Here is a 10,751-nt window from a genome sequence, read left to right as displayed (position 1 = left end):
ATAGTATAAGTTTTATATATCATATAATATTTAAATATTAAACATTATTATTTAACATTAATATTAAACTTAAATATTTTTATATAATTTTGCAGGTCTTTTTGCCTTTATTTTTATAGGAAAGTATAGCGCATATACGATAAGCAGACGTGAGAGAAGAGAAGGGAGAATGGGATTGGGACAGCAGCCTAGAGCTCTTATATGTCCTGAGCATGTGCAAAGCCCACTGCTTCACATCTATATCTACTTATTTTTGTTATTATTATTAAATAATTATTGCTGCTATTGGAATGTGTTGTAAACAATGTACACATTAATATAGGTCTAGCTTAGAGGACACTAAGATCTGCGACTATTTCTTGCGTGACTTTCAGAAAACTTAAGTTTTGTTTGTATGTGTTAAGTGTAACTTACAGCTCCTGATTTTGTTATATAAGTCCCATGCAGTTCACAGATAAATGCCAAAAGTAGGCCTAGTCTACCCGAGTAGGCTATAACCGTTAGGCTATGCACAGAATAAGTACCGAATCACGAACAAATGATCTTGAGATGACAAAGGCGAAGGATTCGCAAATCTCTCAGCTCCAGACAACTTGTCAATGATAACGAGCAGGAGATGCTGCTCGGCAACCGCGTCTCTTGAGTGCGACACCTCCGGCTCAATATCGCTCGCCCCCACGCCATCCATCCTGATTTGTTGACAAATGAGTGGGAGAGAGTGTCAATCTGGGCTGTAAGGATAACGTGGCTGCTCATTACCTTGCTCTGTAATTGGCCGCCGTGGCGAAGGACTCCACATTCGTGCGGCGCAGCGGGACGGGGAAAAAAGACGCTCAAGCTTAAATTCGTAGGACATCAGAACTCCTTGTGGGGGCGGAGGGGTAGAACCTGCAACATGAAAGACACGACAGAGGGGGCTGATGAGCCACGGTATATCAGAGACAAATGTCAATAGGAAAAATAATGACTGACTTTGACAGGTAGAAGAGATATTGTAGGGAAAAAGAGCCCCACATCAAGGTTCTTTTAGAAAAGTTTTCGCCTCATCTAGAAGTGGGTTACCGACATGCTCTTTTTTGAGACAAAGGATTGGGTGCATCCATACACCTCAATATGCCAAATTATACTTGGTTGTGTATGTAAGTGTGTGTATGTGTATGCTTGCATATTGGGCCATACTGTGCTTTCAAAAAAAAAATAAAAAATAAAAAAAAATATATATATATATGTGTGTGTGTGTGTGTGTGTGTGTGTGTGTGTATGTGTGTGTCTGTATGTATGTATGTATATGTATATTGTATATGTATATTTATATATATATGATTAATTGATTATCTTTATTATTATATAATTTATAAAATTATATTACTATTGTATGTTATTTTTCATTAAGATTCAAAAAGAGTATATGTTCAGTAAGTACAGGTGTTATGCTTGGGAATAATTTGGGTTCATGAACTGTAAATCAGAGTTTAGGTTCATGTGGTCTGATAACCAGTACACAACCTCACACACATGCTGTTGTGTCATCAGAAAGAGATTTGTCATTTGTCTAATATCTGACCCTTGGGCCATGACTCTAAGCACTGTGTTATTTCAGTGCTTGTCTCTCAAAAATGTTCAAAAGGACAAGAGTATCCTCACAGCTGTTTAAACAGTTAGATCTTTTATATTCTTTTCGAAGGACAGATGTCTTCACTGGGCCGAATCTTGTTTATTTTCCTTCGGGAGGCATTTTAAATTTTTTGAGCTGATGAGAAAGAAAGAACAACAGTAAGTGTGGGTAAATGCCTTGTGCCCTGCTGCTTTCTGGGCTTAGGCGGTGTGTGCTTGGCATAAAGTTTCTCAGACAGTGTACTTGTTGAAATTTGCCAGTTCATACAGCATTGTCAGACTCAGATTGTAAGTGACTTCTTTTCGCTGTTTACAGAGCTGTGCCTGGGTTTCTACAATAATTTTATGTATTAATGCCATTCCCAAAGTCTCTTGACAGGACTTTGTGGAATGTAAAGGAAAAGAGGCAGAAGACTTTTTTGGCAATGCAATGCAATGGCTAGGAAAGGAATGGAAATAGTAAGGAATTTCGGGTTCAGTATGAATGTATGTATGTATGTATGTAGGGCTGTCAAATCAATTAATCGTGATTAATCACATCCAAAAAGGAAGTTTGTGTTTACATAATATATGTGTGTGCTGTGTATATTTACATGTATATATAAATACACACACGTACATGATTATATTTAAGAAAGATTTACACGTATATATGTATTCATAATTATATATGATTTATATTATATATAAATATATATTATATATATTTCTTAACAGACGTGTGTATTTACATATACATATAGATTTTATTGTTTTTCTGTGCCTGTATAATACCAGGAAGTACCAGTTTTCAATTTCTAAAAATTCATTTTAAAATATAATAATCCAATGAGATTTTTGTTTGAACACAGCTATCTCTATCTGTTTGTCTCTCTCTGTCTGTCTGTCTGTATTATACAGGATAAAATCTTCAGTGATGGTGGTAAACATCAGATTTTCAGTATGGCAGTATGTTTATGTTTAGTTTGGGATCATATATTGTATCAATGCCACTCAAAGTCATCAGCAGGCTCTTAGCAGAAAGCTTGAAGAAGTGAGTGTCACGTTCTTGCTATCAATTACCTCAAAGTTGAACATGTGTTGAAGTTATGTGTTAATCTGGTCCGGTCAGACTAAGGGTGAATTTGCCCCTTCTGTTAGATTTGTGATTAGCGAATGTGTGTAGAAGGTAGAAACGTAGAAATACATCTGAGCTCTGTGGCAATTCTTGTTGCTTTATTAAAGAAGATTGTCTTAAGTTCTTAAGATAGTCTTAATGGTCCTTAAGTGTTCCATTGAAATACAGGAGTGCCATTCCATAATATGTTCAGCTTTGGAGGGTTTTCCCAGGAAACAGAGCTGTCAGTGTTTGGAATTCCGGTTCTGATTGGTTGTTTGGATCATCCTGCCAGTTTATCTGGAGTGATTCGGTGATTCACAGTCAGAATGACAGTTTTATCATTTAAGCTATTTGTCGTGTATTCTCCCTGTGCCAGAGACCGCTGTAAGGTGTCTGGTTTTCATTGATGTTGGAAATTACATGGATCACCTCATTCACAGAGAGAGACAGAGGCAAACAAAAGTCAGAAGATATAAAGCTTATCAGTGGGACAGTAACAGCTCCACTGACTGGTGCTAATTTATAACCCGAAAAATGCCTCTGTTTATTGCTGCTTATTAGTACACATGAGCCGTAATAAGCAGCCAGCTAATCTACGGCCAAGGTGAAGGTGTACATCACCTTACCCTGTTGGGTTTGACTTTATTGTCCGGGGTGGTGAATTGAATTTGCCATTGTAAATATTAAGTCTTTTGTTTCTTATCATACAGCAGGTAGTATCTCTAATCCCCATGATCAAACCTGAATGGTAGAGGAGGGGCAAATTATAAATCTGCCCAGACCCTTAAAATGTTATCACTGCTTTGCCTGCTCCCCCTGTATGTGTGCCAAGAGAAGTTGACTCTTGTCTCTATGGCAGTATGGCCTTTATGAAGCAAAGTGATTGGGCGGCCTAATTAAGGGTGCCTGTAAGGGACAAAAAGAGCATATGTATGAGCTACAGCTGGCAGATGCTGTAAAATGTGGCTCATTGTGAGAACTGCAGATGGACTGTATTCAACTGGCTGCCACAGAGATCATAAATCTGGGGAGATTGTCCAGTGTTGTATTGATCTACTGAATGTTCCTCTCATCCCCCCTCTGTCTTTAAGGTTATAGGTTTGCAAGGGCCGTTTTGATATTTAGTTGTGTTTTGAAGAGGATATATTAAGATTTATTTCAATATTTATTGGCCAGCAGGTTTTGCAAAAATGTTCTGTATTATATTATGTTATGTTATGTTATGTTATGTTATGTTATGTTATGTTATGTTATGTTATGTTATGTTATGTTATGTTATGTTATGTTATGTTATGTTATGTTATGTTATGTTATGTTATGTTATGTTTTTTAGCAAATGGCTGCAATATAACAAAGAGTGAAAAATTTAAGGGGGTCTGAATACTTTCCGTACCCACTGTATTATATTATGTTATGTTATGTTATGTTATGTTATGTTATGTTATGTTATATTATTCAATATGTATAAATTGCATTATATAATGTAATATAATATATAATATAATATAATATGTGACATAGGATGATGAAGTTGCATTCTGAAGAGGTGATGTTGCGATAAAGATGTACTTCAATATTTACTATCCAGCAGGTTTTGCACAAAAAGTCCTGTAATAATATAATATAATATAATATAATATAATATAATAGCGTATACACTGAAAAAAAATGATTCATTGAATTTACTAAACATTTTTAAGGTAAGTGGTTGCAATCAATTTATTTTAGCTACATTGAAATAAACAAATTTAGTTGACTAACTTTTAATATTTTTTTATTTATTTAAATGTAGCTAAAATAAATTGATTGCAACCACTTACCTTAAAAAATGTAGTATCATTTTTTTCAGTGTATTATGAATTTATATATTTTTGCAGGTGAAAACAACTTGTACAAAAAAAAAAGTAGTCATTTACTTTCACTTATTCTGTTTGATGTTAAATGAGGCTAATTTGATATTTTGTCTCCTGCTGCTGAAGTAGTTTACTCTCCTAATATTCTCTTAAGTGGGAGAGCTTTCATCCTGGTCGGGGGCTTGATGTTCTTCTCTTGTTTTCTTCCTAATTCATCTTCTCCAGATGGAAGGAATGTGAATTAGAAGGGAGGTCTGTGTACCACCCATACTGTCTTCAAGCAAACTCCAGTCAGCCCAGCTAAGTTATTTCTTAGTCTGTGTTTAGTTACTGTATCTCTTTTTTTGTCATGTTTATTTTATTTGATAATTACAATATTTAACACTATGATTATTACATCCGGTTCAGTTTCAGAGTTTATAAATAGGTTTTAATTACAATGTTTTGTATATTCAAACAGACCCTAACCCTAACCCTAGGAATTCTAAGAAACTTGGCATCCTAATAATGTTCTTCAGTAGCATCTTGGACAAACACCTTACCACAAATGCTTCATCATTTGGAGATCATAGTCTTACCCTTTTAAACCTTTAGCATAAAAAAACCCTTTTTGTTTTTGCTGTTGACTGCAGATCAGATGCATTAACGTGCCTAACAAGGGGCTTGTAGGCCCATTACTGGCAGGATCAGCATGCTTGTCGTCTAAGGGCTTCACAGACTCAGGGGGCTCTCGTTAAAGCAGCACTACTCCACCCAGGGCTTTTATGTGTTATAGGGAACGTGAGACAAATAAAATAGGGGCTTTAAGTCAGAGCTACGATAACAGTTTCTCGCTCCCCATTATTAACACATTTCTGCGCTTTTCTGCTTTTTTGAAGTAATCCTATGCAGATCAAGTACATATTCTTTTTGCATTTTTATTTGGATTGCATTTTAATTAATTATTACACATATTAATTAATCAAATTTTATAATTACCTATGTCATTATTTACTCAAAAAAAACCAAATGAAGTAATTCAAAGATGCAACATATAATTGTAGCGGACAAAAGCATTAAACAGACATTACAAAAAGTGGCTTAGGAAGTCAAAATATCTTGTTTTATTTCCATCTATGTTTTTGAATGCAATGACATGACTACATCACAGTGCTAAAACAACAGCCCAGAGAAAATCTTAATTAAATGCTGTTAAAGAGTATTTTGGACTTATTAAGGCAATAGACAGCTCTAAAGTACATTGACACCGCACCTGATTGACCAGCATTGTGTGTGCCAAAGCAGCCCTCTCTGATCTCACATCAAAGAGCGGCAGGAAGAAGACTGGAAGCATGTGGGGCAGGCCAAGGTGGAGAGGGAGGGCAGCAAAGACTGTCGATTGCTGGTTCAGTACAAAACAGCACATCTCGAGTCCCATGAGGCCACAAATCAGTCAAGCAAATGCAGAGGGCAGAATGTGGGTTTAAATAGTCATTACAGAGGGCCGACAGAGGCAAAGACAACAGGCAGATGACGGCTTGACATCTGCTGCTGTCTACCTGTCTTAGTCTTGCATAGTGTCTCTCCTTCTCTGTCTCATCCTGCGTCTCTGCAAATGTGTCCTGCATTCAGTTTAAGAGCATGTGTGCAGCTTTGCATTAAAGCAGCAGTCGAAACATGCAGTCGGATTTTAGATTTGTTAATGTCTGACATGTTTCTGTGTACAGAGGTCTTTAGAGAGCACCGATTTGGGCACAGTGTTGTTTCTGTGAATGACCCTTGAAACTTAGTCCACCTGTTGGGCCTCTAACATCTGGGGCTGTCATTAGTGACTGATGCTTGGCTGATGTTTGTAATAATATCCAAATGGCTATTCAGCCTTTTTACACAAGTCACACTAAACACACAGCTGGCACACCACAAACCGTGCGCTTTAGAGGTTTTTCTACACAATATTGAGAAAAGATGACACATGCCACTTTTTTGTGCATGTAATGGAGTAAATTGGTTTCACTTACTTCTGAACTTTAAATGAAAAACACAGTAAAGTAATGCTGTTTTAATGAACAGCACCGAGGGTTTGTAAGCTTTTCTCATATAATAGAAAAATGCAGTTTATAGTTCATATGGGTCATATTTTTCCAATTACTTTAATTGAACCCCAAAAAAGGTAGGGACGATTTATTGGTACAACACTGGCCATCTGCTGATATATATTTTTCAGTATCTATATTTTAGTAACAAATGTAACCTAAAATAAAAAGTGGCTCATTTTAAACACATCAAGGTTTTTGGCCTGTCCATTCTTCCCAATTTTATCTATTAAAATCATGAAACAATGTTATAATTTGTTTTGTTTATATGCATTTTTTCTAAAACACATAAATACCTAAAGGATGATATTATTTATTATATTAATATTTTGCTGTTTACCACATGATCTATATTTTAAAGTATAATTTCCTACTGTATAGATTTTTTTTTTACCTTTTTTTTTTGGATATTTAATTGTGCTTTTCGATTTCCCCTAACATTACCTTTTCCATCATCAAATGCTCACTTAAAGTTAGTCTCAAAAACACTAATTTTATAACACTGTAAAATATATTTTTTAGCAAAGCTCAAAATTAATATCCTTTTTTATGATAATATGATGACTTAAATTCACTTGTAACATTTTAAACTTTTTTTATTTACATTTTTGTTTTTATATCAGTGCATGCCTCTCAGAATTCAGCATTCTGAAACTTTGGCTATGATTTCAAAGTCTTCATAACATTAAACACTTGATTCAGTAGTTTACAGAATTTCATGGTTGACCCCTCTGCATCTTGGGATATGTGTGTAATTTGCATGGGAGCGTGAAAGAGCCTGGGGAAATGTAGTTTAAAATCTATCGGGAATTTGTGTCATAACCATAAATCAGTCCTTTGCTAATTGGTAAGAAAACAACAGTCAAGCAGTATATAATGTTTTATGTGCCTCTCATGTTTTTTTACTGCGGTACTAACGAGGGTCTGTGTCACAGAGTGGACAGGGAATTAGCCTGAAAGATGGCTGCTGTCCATAAGCTTCAGTGTTCTTCAGCTTCTGTTGCTTGAGATGCTCCTGATTTGCATGTGGCAATTAGTATGCTAATTGGCCTAATTAGCCCATGGGACCACACAAGCACTGTGGCATTAAAAGGTTCAGTCTCATTATGACTCAACAATTCCCACGAGTTAGCGCAATCAAAAGGCCATCACATTCTCCAGAGCATATCTGTGGTGAACTTTTCTTGTTTAAACGTGTTTTGTGTTAATTACTCTTCATCTGAAATTAATTTGAAAGTCTTATGCTTTGTAGGAATTCGGGCAAGACCTTGTCCAAAAGGAGGAGAATTTAGCCTCATTAGCGGATGCTAAGCGGGCATTCGATAGCTGCGTCCTGAGCAGATGATATGGGAGATTGAACTTTTAGTTCAAAGTGCCCTTACTGCTGATTTGTTTCATGACCTGATTGAACAAGAACAGAGACCTGTGGATCTATATCAGCTCAGCTGGCAGTGGCCTTTGTTCCTCTGTGTAGACACGGAGTATTGGCTCGTGGGATTGCTGGGCTATTGATGGGGGAAGGATGAGGTGAGCACACACACATCCACACCCAGAGAATGACTTTGGCAGGCTGGGCAGATGAGGAGCGTCGGCTATTGTGTTTACTCAGGGCTGTGTGAAGGCTCTGTATGTTTGGTTATCCTTGGCTAGGTGAACAAGGCAGAGACGCTGTCTGGCCATGACCTGAAATAATGTCACCCATTGACTACAATTTAAAAAGGTAGACAGACGGGACACATTGTAAAATGGGACAAATACATTACCTTAGATTAAAAGTACAGTATAATAAAAGCACTTTCAAAGAATAAGGTACACAATAGAGCATGATTTTTATTTTCATTTTTCAGCAAAATCACTTAACCTCAAGAAAAATTTGATTGTGAATCTAAATATTATATGAGCTGTTTTACTCTTTTATTCATTTTACATTAGGTTTGTATATTATATATTATATTGCTTACATTAAACAATGAACATTAAATAAGCATCAAATTAAATAGACAAAATATGTAAAATTAGAATAAAATAGAAAAATACCACATAGGCTGTGTGTGTGTGTGTGTGTGTGTGTATATGTATATATATTACTTTATATATTGCTAGTTTTTATACATTTTTATGTATTTGTTTGAACTTCAGCTTGATGAATTTAGTACAATAATGGTAAAATCTGAGAAAACTGAACTTTTTTTTTTTTTTACTTTTAATGCTGTAGAAAATTATGCAGTAACAAGCTAAATATGGAACACAGCAAAAAATTATTCGTTTGATATATATATATTTTTTTACAAATTATATTGCAGATTTATTGTTTTAATTGTTAGATAAAGTTAAAAAATTTTATGTTTAATAATTGTATATAAAAATAAATCTAGTAATATTTTATAATACATAGGCTTTCTATAACAAGATAAATATGTAATATCTAGATATGAATAGAATGTATGCCTCTAATGTTTTAAATACAGACATGGCAAACATACATGTACTGTAATCATACTTTAAAAAGTACTTAATATATTTTTTCTCCTTTGCTGCATCTGTAACGCCCCTGTGGACTGTTTATTGTGGTTGTGACAGAATAACCGACCCCTAAGTAAAGTATAGCGGTATAGCATAATATATTTATATATATAATAAAGTATAGCATAATATATTTTTTTGTTATGGATTACCCCGCCTTCCAAATCCTCCTGCTGGAGCAGGGGGAACGCTCTCTTGAGGACCACACGAACGACTTTCTGTCCCTGGCCCAGTTCAGCCCAGGAAGGGCTCCTGATTTTTCGGTCAGCCCAGGAAGGGCTCCTGATCCCCGGTTCCGCCCAGGAAGGGCTCCAGCCCCCGAATCCAGCTCAAAGCGCCCTCCAGTGCCTGCTCCTAGAAAGCGCCCTCCAGTGGCCGCGCCTCGAAAATGCCCGCGCTCCCACCCGCTCCAGCCTCCTCCACCGCTGTCGTCTGGTGCATGCTGCCTGTCCGTCCTGTATCTACCCTCTTGTGGATTATTAAAGACTATTTGCATTCATCTTCTTCGTGCGTTTATCTCACCGTAGCGTGACAGAAGACCGGATCAAAAAAGTGAAAGTGCGCGGCGTTTTCCCCGCTTTTGTTTTCCTTTTTGCCAGTTTTTCTTTTGTTGTTATAATGTTCGACCCTGCGCTCAGCCACCGTGGGCCGCCAATCTGGCTGGGCTCTGGGTCCCGTCTGGCTCCTCCTGCTCCCTTCCTGTCTTCTCCCTGGCTCCTCCCTCCATCGTCACCTCCCTGGACTCTGTTAGCCGTCCTCCTCCTGGAAGTCCATCCTCCGCCGGAACCTCCACCTGTTGGGTCTGCCTGCCAGCCCTTTGCCTTCCCCTGTCACCATCTCACATCCACTGCTTTGTCCTCCTTCTAGTCCCCCTCCGCCCCGCCCTCTGTTTCTACAGTGCGAGGATGCACCTTCCGGGAGGGGGGAGTAATGTAACGCCCCTGTGGTCATTAAGCCCAGGAAAGGCTCCTGATCCCCAGTTCCGCCCAGGAAGGGCTCCAGCCCAAGAGCTCGCTCCAGTGTCCGCTCCTCGAAAATGCCTGCCCTCCCACCCACTCCAGCCTCCTCCACCGCTGTCATCTGGCAGCCCCTCTGCTCGCCCTCAGCCCACCATCATTGCGGTGTGTGCCCGCACTGCCATCTTCCAGCGTCGCCGTGGTCTGAGTCTCCCTCACCTCCGCCTCCAGAATCCGAGGCCCGGACGCCGCCTCGGTCCGTAGACCCAGTGGCTCAACCTCGGTTCCTAGCTCCCTCGCCTCCGCCGTCACCCATCGATCCATCAGCTCCACCGGGCTCCCTCATCCCTCCGGCTCCGCCTTGGTCGGGCGTCGACCCGCCATCGCCTCTGGACTCCACTGCACCTCGCTGACGTGGCTGCACCTCGTCGCTCTGTCCCACCGGCTCCGTTGGGCTCCTTCCTCCCTCCAGCTCCACCTTGGACCTCAGTCGCTCCGGCTCCGCCGCGGATCTCTGGATCTCTGCCTTGGTCGCCAGAGCCCTCGGCTCCACCCTGGCCCCCCGGATCCTCGGCATCCCCCTGGCTCGTTGGCTCTCCGTCTACGCCTCGGTCTCCTCCTCCACCTGCTCCGC

General features: G+C 38.9%; 1 protein-coding gene across 1 annotated transcript in view; it reads left to right on the top strand.

Annotated features, from left to right (window-relative positions):
* Window positions 1–10,751, top strand: part of LOC107657852 (E3 ubiquitin-protein ligase RNF220-like) — a 36,525-nt gene that overhangs the window by 2,823 nt on the left and 22,951 nt on the right. The gene's annotated exons all lie outside the window — the stretch shown is intronic.

This window comes from Sinocyclocheilus anshuiensis, unplaced genomic scaffold (genome assembly GCF_001515605.1).
Source record: "Sinocyclocheilus anshuiensis isolate Anshui unplaced genomic scaffold, SAMN03320099.WGS_v1.1 scaffold107, whole genome shotgun sequence".
Taxonomy (NCBI): domain Eukaryota; kingdom Metazoa; phylum Chordata; class Actinopteri; order Cypriniformes; family Cyprinidae; genus Sinocyclocheilus; species Sinocyclocheilus anshuiensis.
The sequence above is the reverse complement of the archived record's forward strand: the minus strand, read 5'-3'. Positions and strand labels throughout refer to the sequence as shown.